Below are 18678 nucleotides of genomic sequence, written 5' to 3'. Positions count from 1 at the left end.
CATTACCTTGGGAAATAATGTCAGTAACTTCGTATGTGCTTTGCACTTCATGATAGCGATAGCTGTCTGTAAATGTATTGCATCTAACAGAGCCTGAATGAGGAGACCATGCTGAATCTTGGTTCCATGAGAAGTCATGAAACCTCTCTCCTGCCAGAGCACTCCAAAGTCGTGTACGACTCCGAATGCATAACGTGAATCTGTATAAATGTTAACTTTCAGGTTCTTGGCACGTATGCAGGCTTGGGTCAGAGCGACTAGCTCTGCTGCTTGAGCGGACAGAGTGTCAATACGGTGTGTCTCTATAACTTCAGTGTCAGTAGTCACTGCATACGCGGCTACTAGTTCTCCTGTACTTGTTCTCATACATGAACCATCCACATAAAGTGTCAGGTCGGGATCTGGTAATGGAATATCTGTCAAGTTTTGTCTTGGCTTCGTCATGGTGTTAACTACTTCCACACAGTCATGTGTGGCAGGATTTGAAGTAACTGACGGTAACAGTGTATCAGGATTTAAAACGTTGCAGCGTCTGATTTCTATGTGTGGCTGGAACAGTGTCAATTCATAACCTGTTAAACGTGCAATTGTCAAGTGCTGAGTCTGGGTTCGGTTTAAAAGAACTTCCACGGAGTGTGGAACTTGTACTGTCAGGGAATGTCCTAATACTATGGAGTCACTTTGTCTGATAGCTAGTGCTGTGGCTGCAACTGACTTGAGGCACGCAGGCAGAGCCTGGGCCACTGGATCTAATGTGCTCGAAAAATAAGCACAAGGCTTGTATTGTCCGGCTTGATCTTGTGTGAGAACAGATAACGCAGTACCGTCACGTTCTGTGACAAAAAGTGTAAAAGGCTTACTATAGTTCGGTGTTGCTAGAACAGGTGCTTGACATAAGGCTTTCTTTAACTCATTAAAAGCAAGTGTATGTTCAGATGTCCACGGGAGGACAGTCGATACGGCTGCCTCCTGTGTCGTTAACTGTATCAGTGGCTTGGCTAGAAATGCATACTGGGGAATCCATTGTCGGCAATAAGAAGTGAGGCCAATAAAAGCTCGTACCTCCTTCTGTGTCTTGGGCTGAGGAAGACTCGCTATTAACTGGATACGGTCGGGTGTCAACTGCCTACCCCTCTTGGACAGTAAGTGGCCTAAATAGATCACTTGCTGGACACAGAATTGAAGCTTCGAAGGGGACACCTTGTGCCCCATCTCGGCTAGGAAATACAGAACTGTAAGTGACGCTCGCTCGCAGTCAAGTTCAGAACGGGCTGTGATCAGTAGATCATCGACATACTGGAGTAGGGCAGTGTCAGTTGGCATGTGAATATTGTCTAGTTGTCTCTTAAGTGCTTGACTGTAAATACTAGGACTTTCTGTGAAACCTTGAGGAGCTCGTGTGAATTTATAGCTCCTTCCATTTAAACAGAATCCGAAAAGGAACTGGCTGTCTGGATGAATGGGAACACTGAAAAATGCGTTCTTGAGGTCGATGACTGTGAAAAACGTAGCTTCAGAATCAATGGCTGTCAATAGGGAAGAAATATCTGGAACAACTGGGTACTGGGGAATGATACATTTATTAAGTTCTCGAAGGTCAATCACTAATCGATATACTGGAGGTGCATTTGGATCAGTACGTTTCATGACTGGAATGATAGGAGAATTACATACATTGGAGTCAGTTTCTACAACCACTCCTTGAGCAATGAGCTCGTCAATAATTTTGGATAAGGCTGCTACAGCCTCAGGTGGCAATCTGTACTGTCTGATTCGTGGTAACACTACACCTGGTTTGAGAGTCACACGATGGGGTGTGATTTGCATAAAACCAACATCAGTTGGACCTCGTGCCCATAGATGCTGCGGAACATTCAGTAATCTTGGATCAAAATCACGTAATACATAGTGACCCTTAAAGTCACGTAAGAACAAACGTATTCCTTCTGGGGAACAACAAATAACTGCACCTAATTCTTTCAGTGTCTTAATACCTAACAAATTCTCTGGACATGACTTCGTAAGTAACAGGTCAGTAGTTCGGGACAATGGACCTAGTTCTAGAGTAACTGGTTTAGAAATCTCGTTAACAATTGGTTTTCCTGAAAATCCAAGGGAAACATTTCTAGAGCCTGAGAGCGGAGCCCCTGGAACTTCGGCGTGACTAATTGTGGTCCTACTTGCCCCTGTATCAATCAGAAACTTTCTGTCTTTCCCTAATACTTGACTATGAACATAGGGACCCTCTTGATCTACAGGTATCTCGATGAGAGGCAAGCCTACCTCCCTCTCTAGGCTGTTTCATGAATACTGCTGGTACTCTGGATACTCGGACTGTGCATACTGGTACATCTGCTGTGTAACATGCTGTGTTGCAGCGATAGGCTGCGGTACTGTAACTGTCTGTGGTGCATTCTGTGGTAACTGGGGAGTCTGTGAAACTTGTTCTTGTCTAGGCGGACGTGGTCTTTCTTTAGTTTTACCAGTAGCTATATTGTGTTTCAGAACTGCACACTCGTTTATAAAATGACCTGGTTGTTTACAATAATTGCAGGTCCCTTTAACAGGAACTGCAGGATGACTGGCTTGGTTCATACCCCTCTTCTGACTGTCTTGTGGAACAGTTTGTGCAACTAATACTTTCATTTTCGTGTCTTTCATACGTTTCCTTTCGTGATCTTGCTCTTCTCTGATTCTATTCTGGTGATACTGAAGCATCTGTAACATTTGGGACGGAGTATTAGCTTGCCAGGTACTTTCGACTTTCAAAACTCGATTTTTCACTTGTGGGCTTGAATTCTCGACTAGTTTAGTAACAAAAAGATGAGGGTATGACTCACTACTCGTCTTGAGACCACTGTTAATGCTAAAGCATTTCTCAAATCTAGAATAACAAGCATTGGAAATGCAATAGGTCTCGCAGCATTAGAGTTAGTGCTTTTAGAATTGTTTATGGTTTTTTTTTGTAAATCTTTAGCATTTTTGTTTCCTGTAGCCAATGCCAAAGAATTACAAAAAAAAAAAGCCATAAACATTTCTAAAAGCTCTAACTCAAATGCTCCGAGACCTATTGCACTGGATGCAATGGAAATGTGTTTCGAGGACGTGCTCGGGGCGTGCATACTGGAAGCAGGGGCAGACAACATGGTAGCCAAGACATATGCAAACAGGCAGGGCGGTACGAAATCTGCTACCCTGAACCTAACAGCAAAGAAGATTGGATCGCATCGCTGCATGTGATGTTTTTGTTCCAAATCCAGTTTTTCATGAAACGACTTGTTTTTTTGGTCACAAATCAATTTGTTTATGAAACAAATTGTTAAGTCCATTTAACATTTCTTGGCGGGATAGTGGTGAAGGTGACTGTCACCTCACATCGAACTCGTTTGCCAAAAGCCGCATGATTTGCCCTGGAGAGATTCAGTTTTCCCAGGCTCGATGAGTGTTTACGAAAACAGATGCACTGTCTCGTGACTTACTCTTCTCTGTCTCAGAGCCCAGCAACTGGCATGAAGTTGTATTTGCATAAAGTATTTGTAGCTACACGTTACCTGGAATTCAAAACACACACATCAACCCAGAAACAGCCATACACTTGTGCACCACATCGTTGTACAGCTGAATAACACCGTGCCAGATAGTCATACACATAGCTAGACTCCACCCGTAGAAACACACACAAGGCCATACAACTCAAAGACATAACACAAACAGCCACAAAAACACCCGCTGCTATTTGAGCAGAGGCCACCAATACGTGAAAGGTGGCGCCATTCCTTTGTAGGCCACAACCCAATTATGTGCTTAGCGCATTTTCTAAAAATAGGCCGACTCCGTTCACGACTCAAGAAACATCCCCAAGACGTTTTTATTTTGATTTCCCTCAATTTGGTGTGTGGGCGACGTGTTGTTAAAAGCTCACTGCAAACCGCCGCGGGCTGTTCTAAAATCCAAGTAAAAAATAAAAAAAGCGCCTGCACCACTTGCATCCACTTCATTCATAAAACAAGCACCCGGAGTCCCGGACCCCCAAAGAAGGTGGCTGCAGAAGGCGGGACCCGCGCTGTCTTTCTTTCCCTCCTTTCCTATTGAGAGGGAATTCAATTCTCGTCTTGTCTCGAACAGACTGCGGGCAGGGGAGGGGGCGGAGCGGGGAGAGGGAACAGACGGAGGGAAGGCCAGATAAGGGGAGGGGGGAGGAGAGTAGGAGGAGGAGAGTAGGGGAGGCACGGCCGCAATCAAGAAGTGAGGGGGCGGGAGAGTAGGCAAGGCAGGCGGCTGGGGGGAGGGGGGAGGAGAAATGCGACGCGTCATACACATAGCTAGACTCCACCCGTAGAAACACACACAAGGCCATACAACTCAAAGACATAACACAAACAGCCACAAAAACACCCGCTGCTATTTGAGCAGAGGCCACCAATACGTGAAAGGTGGCGCCATTCCTTTGTAGGCCACAACCCAATTATGTGCTTAGCGCATTTTCTAAAAATAGGCCGACTCCGTTCACGACTCAAGAAACATCCCCAAGACGTTTTTATTTTGATTTCCCTCAATTTGGTGTGTGGGCGACGTGTTGTTAAAAGCTCACTGCAAACCGCCGCGGGCTGTTCTAAAATCCAAGTAAAAAATAAAAAAAGCGCCTGCACCACTTGCATCCACTTCATTCATAAAACAAGCACCCGGAGTCCCGGACCCCCAAAGAAGGTGGCTGCAGAAGGCGGGACCCGCGCTGTCTTTCTTTCCCTCCTTTCCTATTGAGAGGGAATTCAATTCTCGTCTTGTCTCGAACAGACTGCGGGCAGGGGAGGGGGCGGAGCGGGGAGAGGGAACAGACGGAGGGAAGGCCAGATAAGGGGAGGGGGGAGGAGAGTAGGAGGAGGAGAGTAGGGGAGGCACGGCCTAGCGGCCGTGCAATCAAGAAGTGAGGGGGCGGGAGAGTAGGCAAGGCAGGCGGCTGGGGGGAGGGGGAGGAGAAATGCGACGCGACATGGCAGGCAGAGAAAATGGGGAGGGGGCGGATCCGGAGGTGCGTCGTGACACTCGTGAGGGGGAGTGGAGAAGGAGGGGGGAGTAGAGTAGGGGAGGCACGGCCTAACGGCCGTGCAATCAAAAAGTGAGGAGGCGGAGCTGGGGGAGGCTGTGACAGAGAGAGCAGGCAATGCAGGCGGCTGGGGGCTTGTGCACGCGCTTTGAAGCTCATTGCGCATGCGCATTGAGCTTCAATTTCTCGTGCACTGCAAGGAATCGCCACGATTCCTTGCAAGTTGGATAAAGAGTGGATAAGCCCCCATAGTCTCGCAAGCTCGATGCGCATGCGCATCGACAGGCGAGACCTAAAAATCACTAGTATCTTCGTCTGGTTTCTGTTTACAGGCTGAGATTGCATCCCAGTCTTCCTTTTTCGTGGCTAGTAATCTTGGCAACACTTGTATTAACAGTTCGGGTAATTCCTTACATTTACCTCCTAGACCGGTACCTGGTACACGTGTATTTTCTTCAGCTTCTAGAGCTGCCCAATCTATCTTTTTCTCTCCCACCTCCCATTCTTTTTCCTTGAGTTTTTCATATGTGCCCGCAGGCAACAGAACCTTTAACATTTTAATGAGATCTGGATACGTATATTCTCCCATACGGAGCATGTCTTTTAATTCACGGTGGAACCCTGCTGGATCTTTATCGTGACAGGGAATTAATTTCTTCATCTCTAAGAGTTCCATCTTTGTAATCGGGGTGTAAACAAATACTCGTTGCATTTCACCAGCTGGTGTCCTGACTGGGTGTACTTCTCGTAACGGATGCTGTCTGTCTATGTAAAACGGTTTACTTTCTGGGGGTGAGACGTGAACAAAATGCGGATTCAGAAACGTTCTGTATTTGTGGCGCTGTTCTAGAATGACACTAATTAAATCGGTACCTAGACCTTTCCATCTATACTGTAGTAACTCGTTCAGAACATCATGTGACGGACCTGGATCGGAATGCTGACCCTCATACAGTGTAATGAGGTGCTGGATCATATACATACCCACCAGTCGCTGCTCGGCTGGGGGCAGTTTCAGAAACATTTGTGCCACTATTTCGTCTGGAAAAGTGGTAGAATCAGTAGCCCATCGGACTGCTGATCGGGCTAGTTCTTGTTCATGCATGGTACTAAGTTCACTATAACCGATTCGTGATTTCAGAATGTGATCGGTAGCTTGAAATACTTGTTCTAGAGAACCTTGTTCTGGTGCTGGAAGAGGAACAGTTTTCTTGTAGTCTAGACGTGAATGTCGGTCGGAAAGTCTAGTTCTACCTACATACGCTATTCTGGAAGGATTCTCGTCGTCTACCTCTTCAGTAGAAGAGTCATTTTCTTTCTCGCTTCCTAGAGCTTCTTTGCGTTGTTCGTGTAACCTTATTATTTCTTTACGTATTTTCTTGTACATACTCTCTATACTACTGATGGTCCTGTGTTTACCCTCGGCTATATTATCACTCCACCTTGTCAGAATTTTCATTTCGGTCGGATCTTTAGTCGGGGAATCTTGTTCCCTTATTAAACAATTTATTAGAAACTTTAATAGTATGAGCTGGGTCTCGGCTTTCCTTAGAGAAATAACTTCGCCAACACTTTCTGGGTCTGTTCCTGTACGAATGAAACGATATATTCTGTCTAGATCTTCTTTCATATTTGGTAGGGTGTCCAAATACTCGGTCACCCGTCTTACACGCAATGAATATATAACCATACTATCATCACCTGGAACTGGATCATAACGGCATTCGGTAAGAGCTCGCCTGATATCTGCAACGGACTGATATTTGGGCGTACGCTGTAACGCACGTTCATGTAACTCGACTAACGTTACACGTTTGTGTGGCGGCGGGGTTCCCGGAGGACCTCCTCCCGCGGCCCCTAAACTGGAATCGTCGACTGATACTCTTCGTGCTGGCAGAGTGACCGATGTAGCGGGAACTTGTACTGTAGGCTGGACCGGGGGTACCGTAACAGGTGCTGTAACAGGTGCCCCGGTGGCTGGAGGAGCAAGAATTACATTATTTACAGGGGCTGGCGGAGCAGGATTAGCATATTCAGGGACTGTGTCGTCCAAATAGGACGAGAGAAAAATATCAGCTGCGGTCGGTTTGTGACGTAGCTTGGTCGGAACTAGTGGTGGCGGGAAATTACTGGATGCCTCCGGGGTTGCTTTTGGCAAGCCCTCGGCAAGAAGAGGGTACATACCCTTAATAAGGGCATTCCTCTGTCTGTCTGACTGTTCGGCTTTAACTCGTTCACCTATTTCGATTAATTCCCTTTCTTGGGCTCTTTCTGAGGATTCTCTACTTAATTCTGACTTTCTGATTTCTTTTTCGGTTCTTTTATGAGATTCTTTGCGCCATAACTCGATGGCATCTTTCTGTGACTGTCTGGCTTTCTTTTTCCATAATACTTCTTCTACTCGCATGATGCACTCGGCATCCCATGTGCCTGATGCAGGCCATCTATATTTCTCTTCTAATTCCTTGGTGTACTCGACCCATAAATCTAGATATAATATGGCACTTATGCCATGCTTTTGATACATAAAATGACCTGGACTGTCCCTAGGCGGGACAGGAACTGCTTCTTCGAGCAGACCTTTTCTAGTTTTTAACTGACGTAATTTGGAAAACAGAGGCATGACTATACTGAGATCTGGACACAATACAATACACAATGAACACAATAATGACTTAAGACTGATCACTCATACCACGACATTAAAAACACATTGAAATGACATTTAAAATAACAGTTCGAACAGAAACATTACCTGGAATACTTGAAAATAGAAACACATGAATTTCTCGAGAACAGAACTTACTAGAATTACTAGATGCACTGCTGAAACAGTACGAAACTTACCGGTCTCATAAAGAGACACGTCAGGACCCGCATCCACCTAGGTGGACACTTCGTGTTGGATCTGTGTACCTAAACCCACGGACCAGAGACAAATTAATTGACCCTGTCTAGATACTACCCCAGCAACGGTACTCACCGGGCAGCAAGAACGGAAGGCCTCGGACGACGGACGGACAAACTTCGGACTTCAGTTACGGGTGGGCCTCCGGATACCTCGGACCTTGGACTCTCGGCTTGGGCTCTGGTCGGGACTCGCCGCGTTCCTCCACCGCCTCGTCTGGATGCTGGACCGCAACCTCCGTCTCCTCCGTGGGCCTGAGGGATACTTGAAGCAGAAATATCTGCACGTGCACGGTATGGTTCCGTCACGGCTGCAGAGGGTCAGGGGGCTGGCGTGGCTTCTCCGGCGCGTGGGGAAAGGGCAAGTCCCTATTCGGGCGCCATTATGTGGTAAATAAATAAATAATACCTCTATTTTTGACTGGATATACAATAACAGATAGCTCAATAAATAAGAGTCAAGATTCGAGGTAGCTGGAGTTTGCAGGTTTAATACAGCATAAAGGACAGGAACAGGACAACCTGCACGGGGAAGATCTGGGATGGCTAGCCTGGCAGGGGGGCCCCGACAGCTGTCGGGCAGGATCTGGGATGAGCGCGCTAACTTTAATAACAGTACACAAGTATATATACTAAAACAATTGCATTACAGTACATACAGTAGGCGTAGCAGTGGGTGGGGTTTGTAGCAGTCGCGAAAGATAAGGCAGAAAGTAGGTGTAACAAGAGGCGTGTACATAGACATGTAATGTAAACGTAACAGAATATGTCATAAATGGGGCGGAAACATGGAGGGGGCTACCTAAGGAGCCGGGACCTCTGACCTAGTGGTGCGCGCAAGCTGGCAATGACGTGTTACTAGGAGAAGCTGGGGGCTACGACTTCTGCGCTAGAAGAGGAGACGAAAGTCTGGAGAGTCAGAGCGACATGTACCTAAACATTATCTAGTATCTGATGTTTAGAGAACATGTTGATAGAAACTAAAAGTTATCAGGGCAAAGGCTAACAGACTCTAAGACTGGTGCATGCATTATTCTACATGTAGTGCGTGTTGAGGAATATTAAATGACCATAAATACAGTATTTCTCTTACATGGAGACGTAAAGGCTAGACGATGACTGAAACTATTGATGCGATTCAGTAGCTTAGGAATGCAGAGAAGGAGGGCTGGACTGATAACTAGAATCATAACATACTCTTGGCAGACTGGCAGGCAGAGCCAGGCCGAGCCGGGCACTGTGAGGCAGGAAGTAAGTGAAGGGTCAGGGATACAGGTGGGGGCTGTATCGCTCCTCAGCGAGGGTTCAGGAGACAGGAGCTGAATCTGAGTCCGGGCCCTTTTGAGGCCTAGAAACGGGGACTTTACAATGAAATAACGTGCACACTGTGAAACGTGGCAACATGGGTTTACATAGGCCTAATACTCGTAGCTTTCACGAGAACTGGAAACTGGCATACTAGAGTTGGACACAACTAGAATTGCGTCTTTAATCGATCATTAGGGAATACATATGCATATTAATCAGGCACATATAACATAGGATGGGGAACACGTAGGGACACAGAACATGGCAAAATTTACTTTTCCACACTCCCTTGACCTAATCAGCAGTTGGCCCTGGCTCCCACCATTTTTTTACCACGGCCCTTTAAGAGACTCCCCCCACACCCACAGCCACCCTGTGGATCCCACTTAAAACACTGGTTAAACCCCTCCATTCGTACGAAGAGGCCTCTGGTGTCCGTGGTAACCCCAGCCCTTTCTCCTGCCCTTCAGATGACACGGCAGGGGCATAACGTTTAATAGTGCAGCCGGGCAGGGGCACCAGGGCCCAGAGTTCTGAGGGACCCACTGCTCTCCGACCCCAACTGTAGGTGCTCTTTAACTGCCAACCCAAGGTATCAGGACCGTTTTCCGTGCTTGAGCTAGGGCCCACGGCAGCTTTCTACAAGCTCAAAGACCACAGGCCCATCACTGCAGTGTGGCCGTTTAGAACTTAAATCTCATTCTCTGAAGAATCCATGAATAGTCCCTCGAGAGGCAACCTTTTACAATTCGAGTAACAGTCGTTTGTTTCTAGAATCCCCATCATGGTCGATTAACTGCCGGTTGCTGCCCCCCTACTCCCTCACACCGTGGACAGACTGTACACAACCCAGGACTGCTCGAAGCTTCTGGAACCTATGTTTCTGAAAAATATAAATATAACTCCTGCAGCTTAGATCGCCTGGCCTGACCCCTGCGCCATCCAATTCCTGCAGGATGTAGCACTTCAGCGTGACCCCTGCAGGCTTCTAACTCCTGCAGCTCGGCGCGCCCAGCCTGGCCTCTGGGCACTGTGGAGCCAGCAGCCGGGCCCCTGGCCACTCTGGAGCTGCAGACGGGCCCCTGCACCCATCTAAAGCCTGTAGTCTAGCAACCACCCTGACCCCTGTGGCCAAGAGGGCCCCTTCATGCACAAAAGCAATCACTGCAGGCATTTTCCTCTTTCAATGCGTGCTGTAGAAAGCAGCACGCATTGAAAGAGAAAAAAAAAAGAAAACATTTCTCCTCGTTTCGCTGGGGTCTACGATTTCTCGTAAATCTGGAAATGCATGAATGGACATGGGTGTTGCGTGCGAACACCCACAGCAACACCCATGTCGCGCCCCTAACACGCAAAGTTCTGTGTGAACGGGGGCGATATTTACAAGCACAGGTTAAGTCACACAGGGTGACTTTACCTGTGCTTGCAAATATCCCTTACCAGTCTGCACCACCGGTGCGTCACGCAATGTGATGCACTGGCGGTGCATGGGCTTGTAAATCTGCCCCTACATGCGCAGGTTGTGAAATAATCAGCCTATAGTTTCAATGACCCTCCAGGATTAGCTGTGTTGCCGCTGTCTAGTTCCGACGCAGGTGAGTGAGGTGGTGTGAATCATATCACCAGATGGCGTGCAGTACAAGTGATTAACAAATAGCATGAGCCAGTCATGGTAATTGTTCCCTCTGCATCTGAAACACTGGGCACTCGGCCTCTCTTGGGATGCTACTAGTGACTCCTCTTCCCTTCTGGAAAGCTTTGCCTAAGCACCAACCCTATCCCCCCCACCCACCCCACACCCACGTAACCTCTATAGCTCGCATATAATTTTCACAAAACACCTTAATCCTCTGTTACACAGTCCATTAACATAATTAATATTTTTTTTCTCTTGGGCCAAATGTTACTATTGAACTATACTAAAGTCGCATTTGACTTTATACAGATTTACAGTCTGCTCATAAACTAAATGTAAAATGTCACCAGCCCCCTCCCCCCCCGAAATATTTGATTAGCCCTCCCCCGAAATTCAGCTCGAGTTGCGCCTCTGACACCCACTCACTCCCTGCCCATTACTCACTAGCATGCAATTTCCCACATCGTGCGCGCGGCGCCCCTGACACCTCATTACGGCGCACCGGGGTGCCGCAGCGCACAGTTTGGGAACCACTGCCTTAGATGATATCTGCAAAGCAGCTACATGGTCTGCACCGCACACATTCACAAAACACTATTGTGTAGATGTGCAGGCAAAACAACAAGCTAGTGTGGGCCAGGCTGTACCCAAAACACTATTTCAGACTACTGCAACAGATACTGGGGGTCGCCGCTAAGGGAGAGTACTGCTATGCAATCTATGAATAGTGGGTGAACTGCAGCTCATATGCCTCGAACAGAAAATGCTACTTACCAGTATGCATCTGTTCTTGGCATGTAGAGCTGCAGATTCACACACGGCCACCCGCCTACCGTTATCTGTTCCAGTATTATCTTAATTAGATACAACATACATGTACATCTCTTTCTGTTTCTCACAAAACTCCACCATTTCCCTTCATGGCGAAAAACAATCTGAAGATGGAGCCGATGCCCATGCGCACTATTGTCCAGAGGAGAAGTATCTTGTGACTTCCAAAGACTTCTTACAAGACAACAACAAAGTGCAAACATCCAGGCCCAACACCAGATGGCGATCTGTGCATAGTGTGTGAATCTTCAGCTCTACATGCCAAGAACAGATGCATACTGGTAAGTAGCATTTTCCTTTCTTATATCGATCACATTTCTCAGGAGAGTTAGTGAACTCCAGGCATTAACCGTACAAGAACCACTTTTGCAAATGCATCACAATAAAGTGGTTCTTAGACCAAACCCCAAATTCCTACCAAAAGTAGTTTCTGCTTTTCACCTTAAACAGTCTGTTGAGCTGCTAGTCTTCTTTCTTCAACCAGACTCAGTAGCAGAATGGGCTCTTCATACACTTGACGTCAAAAGAGCTATCCTTTACTACATTGAAAGAACAAAAACTTTTAGGAAAACGAAACAACTTTTTGGATCTTTCTCACCACCACATAAAGGCAATCCTATATAAAGCTGGAATTGCCAGATGGATCGTTAAGTGCATTCAGATATGCTATCAAAAAGCAGATCGTACTTTATCCATTCCCCCTATAGCGCATTCTACACTCAAACTAGGGGCTTTTATGGCATTCTTAGGGAACATTCCCCTAGATGACATCTGCAGAGCAGCAACTTGGACTGCACCACACACTTTCAGAAAACACTATTGTGTAGATGTGCAATCAAAACAACAAGCTAGTGCGGGCCAGGCTGTATTAAGAACACTTTTTCAAACCTCTGCAACAGAAAAATGCTACTTACCAGTATGCATCTGTTCTTGGCATGTAGAGCTGTAGATTTGTATACGCCCACCCACCTCCCCAAATACCTCTATCTGTTTCAGTACTATCTCACCTAGGTACATCACACATGGAAATCTTTCCACTTTCTCACAAACTCCACTATCACCCTCTATGGCGAAAAACAATCTGAGGGTGAAGTCGATGCACATGTGCACTATGATCCCAAGGAGGAGTCACCTATCTCGTGACTACAAAGAACTTCTTACAAGACAAAAACAAAGTGCAAACATCCAAGCCCAACACCAAATGGGGATCTATGCACAAGAATACAAATCTACAGTTCTACATGCCGAGAACAGATGCATACTGGTAAGTAGCATTTTCCTTCCCATGCTCAACCCTTGGTAGCTTGGCTTCGAGCAGGCAGGCATAACTTCAAAGACAGGTATGTAAAGCATTTAAAAATACAATTTCAGTAAATAATGAAGACACAATACAAAATAAAAGTCCAACACCACTTTATAACAATAGGAAATATTTTTTTCTTTAAAATGACACCAAAAAGACAACAATCCAATGTAGGGAACCGAAGATATGAATTTGTAAAGATTTAGCAATTTCTAGCACATAGAAACGTATTGCGCCTTATCGGGACATCTAGTCGAGATAGACCGGGTCAAAGTTTCAGGCCGACCTCGATGAAACCCTCGCCGGCTGGCCCTTGCAGTAGGTCTCGGTCACAGCTTTTACCTTCTGACTTATCTGGAGCTTTTTTTTCCAGGGTCTCTCGAAGCTCTCAGCAAGTTTGACCTCTGGAGCGTTCCAGCGGAATGAACCAAGGATCCAGGCCGATACACGGTAGTTGGCTTTTGCGGCTACTCCTGGTCACCTTTTCTTAGTTCAGACTTGGAAACTTTTATGGAGCTTTTTCTCGCGGGGTACCCCTGCTCTTCACCAGGCCGGATTCGGTGAGTGTTCGCAGCCCTCAAATTTGTGCTAATCCTAGTGAAACTCAGGAAGTAGGACCTTCAGAGCTTTTCTGTGGGACAAAACTGGATGGCAGGCCGGCTCACGGATGAAGGCAGGCAGCTTGGCTGGCCAGGTTGAGTTGCCCCTTTATGGAGCTTTTTTCCAAAGTTCTCCAAACTTTTTGAACTTCTTCCTGAAATTCCTCAAAGGGTCCCAAAGTGTCTCAAACTCACTCCAAGGGTCTGAAAGCTCCAAGATGGTCCTTGAAAGTTGAGGACTTCTGTTCCCACACTCCACTTGGACAAAATCCGTACAATTCCACTGGTAGTTCTCCAGGTTAAGGTTTCTTGGTGGTAATGTTCCAGGTGAGCTCTGTTAACCTGTTGCTAGCAGGGAGTCCACTTGTGAGTACATTTACAGCAAAGTAATCCACAGGCTGTAGTTGCAGATGGTGCAGAAAGTGCAATCTTCAGAGTGCAGGCCTTTAGAAATGCACATCAAGCATCCAGCATGGCCGTCTTGCTTTCTTAGGTTCCAAGCAGCAGATCTGAGGGGCTCTGCCCTTTTCAGGTACTTATTATAACTTCTCTGGTTCAAGCAGGAGGTCACTCCTGTCCAATGGGCTGCAGGGTACCACCCAAAGGTCTGACCCCTTCCTGCAGTGTGTGGCACTATTTTGTCCCAGAGTGCACCAATTCTTCCAAATTCACAATGGCTGATTTTCCAGCAGGGAGGGAATAGCTGGCTAAACACAGCCCTTGGATGGCGTATCTCCATAGTCGCTCCCCCCTGCACCTGCTCATTCCTTCCTTAATCCTAGCATCTGGTTTATTGTTAAAAGAGTGGAGTTGTAAATGACACTGATGTCTTACCCTTCCCTTGAAGTCCATTGTTTACGACTCCTCCCCCTGCTCTGGCATTCCTATGCAACAGGACCCTGCCCTCCCAGCAGAGCTGGTCAACCGCAGGGGCTCTTTATCACTTCTTCAAAGAAGCCCAGCTAATCCACTTAACTCTGACCAATCATGACAGACCTCCGGAAGGCTGAATCTGGGATTACAAACAAAGTCTTATAACTTCTTGTATGTACATTTAGGATAAATTCAACAATATAATATTGTTGGATTTATTAATACCATTCTAGGAAGTCTTTGAATGGTATTTTTAGCCTTCTCCTATCAAGAGTTATTAATTAAGAACTTCCTGCCAAAATCTCTTGGCAATCTCCCCAACATCAGAGATCTGGTTCCGCCCAGTCTGTATATATACCGAACCGCCGTGGCATTGTCCATCTGAAGGAAGATGCATATGTTGACCTCGGATGGTGGAGTTTTGATAGCAGGAGCTGCTAAAAGTTTGAGACAGTTGATGTGAAGAGTAAGCTCGTAACCAGCGAGCTCCTGTGGAAAATTCTCCACACCGAGCGCCCCACCCGGAAAGGCTGCAGTGATATTAGATGACCACGTCTGGCACAGCTTTGAAGATGGCTTTGCTGTTCCAGGCTGCACAACCATGTGATTCCTGCTGTCGCTTCCTGAGACTGCAGAATCCGAGAGTCGTACCACAATTTGTGTCGGAAATGATGGATCTTCAAGCACTGTAGAGCCCTGTAGTGCAACAGGCCAAGGGCAATCGCTTGGAAGGAAAAGGCCTATAGTCCCACCAATCATGTAACCAATCTCAATGAGACAGTGTGCCTTGCCAGTACAGATTTCCGTTCTTTCTAGATTTGCTTCATCTTGGCGGCTGAGAGTAGCAGTTGAGCCTGGATTGGGTCTACTTGGAATCGCAAGAATTTCATCTGCTAGGAAGGAATCACCACTGATTCCTTAAGATTCAGAACGAAGCCCAGCTCCTGCAGAAGGGTGGTCGTCCATGAAAGGTGAAGAAGTTAAGCACACGCCCTTCACTCTCAGCGCTTCGACCACTGGCTTCATCGGCGCGAGGTCCAAAGAGGCTGAAAGGAAAGGCTTGGTACTCAAACAATTGGGACCGCCATTGGAACTGCAGAAACTGCCTGTGAGGTGCAAAAATGAGAACCATAAATTGGCCATCTTCTGTGTCACGGATTGTGGGCCTACTAGTGTCTTCCATCCAGTCCACTGTTTTGGGACCCCTCCATTACAGAGCCCTGCAGAGACTCAAAATTTGTGAAAAACAATGGGGAGAGCAAGGTATTTAGTTCACTAGAGTGAACGGGGGATACTCCTATACCCCTGGGTATATCTTTAGTAAACAAAACAAGGAGTACCACCCTTAGTGAATTGCCAATTCCTAATGGGGTGCGTTCTTCAACAAAGAGAGAAAGTTCTCCTTTAGTTAAAAAACCCCTCACTCACCACCTAGTGGTGACATGCTTCATCATCGGGGTCCACCTTAATGACCTAGCGTCATCAGGGTGTGCTACAACACCTGATTACAGTGGAGCTGGTTGTGAGTGAGGATGCGTGAAAGAAAAAAAGGTAAGTGTGTTAAAAATTGTCCTGGTTTAACTTAAAAAATAAAGTTTTATTTGTAAGCAACTGGACAATATTAAAATCAAAGTGGCGAGATAAAATGAGGGTAATTATGAGCCCATGTATCTCTATGTGTTGTCTGGTCTACATGTTTCAACCATAAAGGTTTTCTTCAGGATTAGTTCTGTAGCGAGGAGTCTGGCCGTATACCTATTACCGTCCTCCGCAACAGGTCGGAGGATGGTAATAGGTATACGGCCAGACTCCTTGCTACAGAACTAATACGTTTTTCCACGAGGATAACCTCTCCCCGCCCTATGAGGTTTCCTAATACCCTAATACGAGTATTTTGATTTTTCCAGGCTTACCCATTCGGGTCTTAGCCTATACCACAGGCATAACTTTTTGCCACTTTTTGTGGTCCCAGAGAGTAGGACCGGGTGCGCCTTTTAGGGGACGCACACCATCCACTCTCAGGGTCATCGGTCCTGAAGAAAACCTGGTGAACCTACACCTTTATGGTTGAAACATGTAGACCAGACAACACATAGAGATACATGGGCTCATAATTACCCTCATTTTATCTCGCCACTTTGATTTTAATATTGTCCAGTTGTCCAGTTGCTTACAAATAAAACTTTATTTTTTAAGTTAAACCAGGACAATTTTTAACACACTTACCTTTTTTTCTTTCGCGCATCCTCACTCACAACCAGCTCCACTGTAATCAGGTGTTGCAGCACACCCTGATGACGCTAGGTCATTAGGGTGGACCCCGATGATGAAGCATGTCACCACTAGGTGGTGAGTGAGGGGTTTTTTAACTAAAGGAGAACTTTCTCTCTTTGTTGAAGAACGCACCCCATTAGGAATTGGCAATTCCGTAAGGGTGAGACTCAAAATTCAACATCTGCAGAAGGGCGTGTCGTACTCAGATCAGGTTCACCTCGGTGGAGGCTAAGACGGTGACGACGTGGTGGCTCAAACACATGGATGTCTTGAATGGCAGAGCTTTGGCCGCTCCCCGGATGTCATTCTGGAGTTGGATGCCAGCAGATGGGGGGGCCACAAGGGGTTGATGGGCAGAGACCGAGCTTCAGCTCCACATAAATTGTCTGGAGCGCCTTGCGGGTTCATTTGGGATCAAAAGCCTTTCCCCCTTGCAGATGAATTGTTGCATACTGCTAAGGATAGACAACATCTCAGTAGTTCGCTATGTCAACAAGTTGGGCAGGACGAGGTCTCGGCTCTTGGTGGCGATTGCCTAGGACTTGTGGCAATTTTGCCTTTAACACTGGATCTCATTGATAGCGGAGTACCTTCCCGGGGGAACAGAACTCAGTGGCGCATTGGCACTTCTGATGATCTTCAGTGTCAATATAAGGTGGGCCCTTGCTCAGCGGATCTTTTCGCCTCCCGTCTCAATTGGCAGATTCCCTGCTTTTTCAGTTGGAGGCCAGCTCTGGATACAACAGATGCTTTCTTACAGGACTGGTCTCTCCATCTAGGCTATGCTTTTCTTCCGCTCAACATGATGCCCAGAGTCTTGTCACAGGTGCATTGTCAGAAAGTGGAGATTGTTCTGGTGACTACGCTCTGGAGGGTGCAGCCATGGTTCTCTATGGCTCTAGAGTTGTCGGGTGACAATCCTCTCTTGATTTCAGCCTGCCGTAACCTGTTGAGTCGAACAAGCTTTACACGTGATACATTTATATCGCGGTCATTACAACGCAAGTCGTTACAACGACTTGCGCTGGATGGCGCTATACACTAAGGAATAGTATGATTTGCTATTGCAACACCTCTCCTACTGTTACGTAAGCTGGAGTTGGAACAGTAAATCATACTTTTCCTAAGTCCAGCGCCCTTCAGCTCAAGTCGTTGTACGACTTGCGTTGTAATAACTGCGATGTAACATAGCAACTGCGATTGGTAGCCTGGAGGGTTTCCGGGGTGTTTTGACAGGTGCCAGGGATTTCTTCACAGACTTCTTTCTACATCAACCAGGAATAGGCTTCAGGTACCCTTAAGAGTTACCCTTAAGCTTTATATTTCAGCATAGCAACGATAAGTTAATTGGTATGAAAATGGAATTCCGATCCCACTGGGGCAGATGTCAGCATGGTAATTAACTTTCTTTCTTTTTTTGCAGCTTCTGGCCTGGCTTATAGATCCATTAACAATAATCGGTCTGCCATATCTGCGGATCCTCTTCCCATCGAGAAGAAACTTGTTGAAGAACACCTATTGGTGTATAAACTCATGAGATGCATTCGCTTGTGTACTCCTCCTCGCGCCAAGTATTCTTCGCTGTAGAATGTTAATGTGGTCTTCCGAGAGATGGCCGGAGAATAAATACCGTTCTCACAAGCAGCTGTTCACCAAGCTTACAATGCTACTTTGTTTAATATCTTGTAAGAGAGTATCTGATGTCCGTGCCTTGGATCTTTCGGGCAGGGTTTTTTCCCCTTTAGGGGTTTTCTTTTTCATTTTATAGAAGGACTAAGTGTAATACTAGGACAGTGTCTCACCCGATGTTCCCTAATAACACAAAATTGTGTGTCGGGCAATGTCTTTTTTTTTTGTTTAAATTTCTTTTTATTAATTTTACAAATTTCCACCTATTACAGCA

At 46.4% G+C, this 18678-nt stretch overlaps 1 protein-coding gene across 1 annotated transcript in view; it reads left to right on the top strand.

The window, feature by feature from the left end:
• Positions 1 to 18419, top strand: part of LOC144799216 (cold-inducible RNA-binding protein B-like) — a 45461-nt gene extending 27042 nt beyond the window's left edge. The window contains exon 7 of the mRNA XM_078670489.1: positions 18199 to 18419. The gene's annotated coding sequence lies outside the window, so the exon portion shown is untranslated. The remainder of the gene's footprint in view (positions 1 to 18198) is intronic.
• The last annotated feature ends 259 nt before the right edge of the window (positions 18420 to 18678 follow it).

This window comes from Lissotriton helveticus, chromosome 12 (genome assembly GCF_964261635.1).
Source record: "Lissotriton helveticus chromosome 12, aLisHel1.1, whole genome shotgun sequence".
NCBI lineage: Eukaryota > Metazoa > Chordata > Amphibia > Caudata > Salamandridae > Lissotriton > Lissotriton helveticus.
This window is presented reverse-complemented; position numbering and strand designations above follow the sequence as displayed.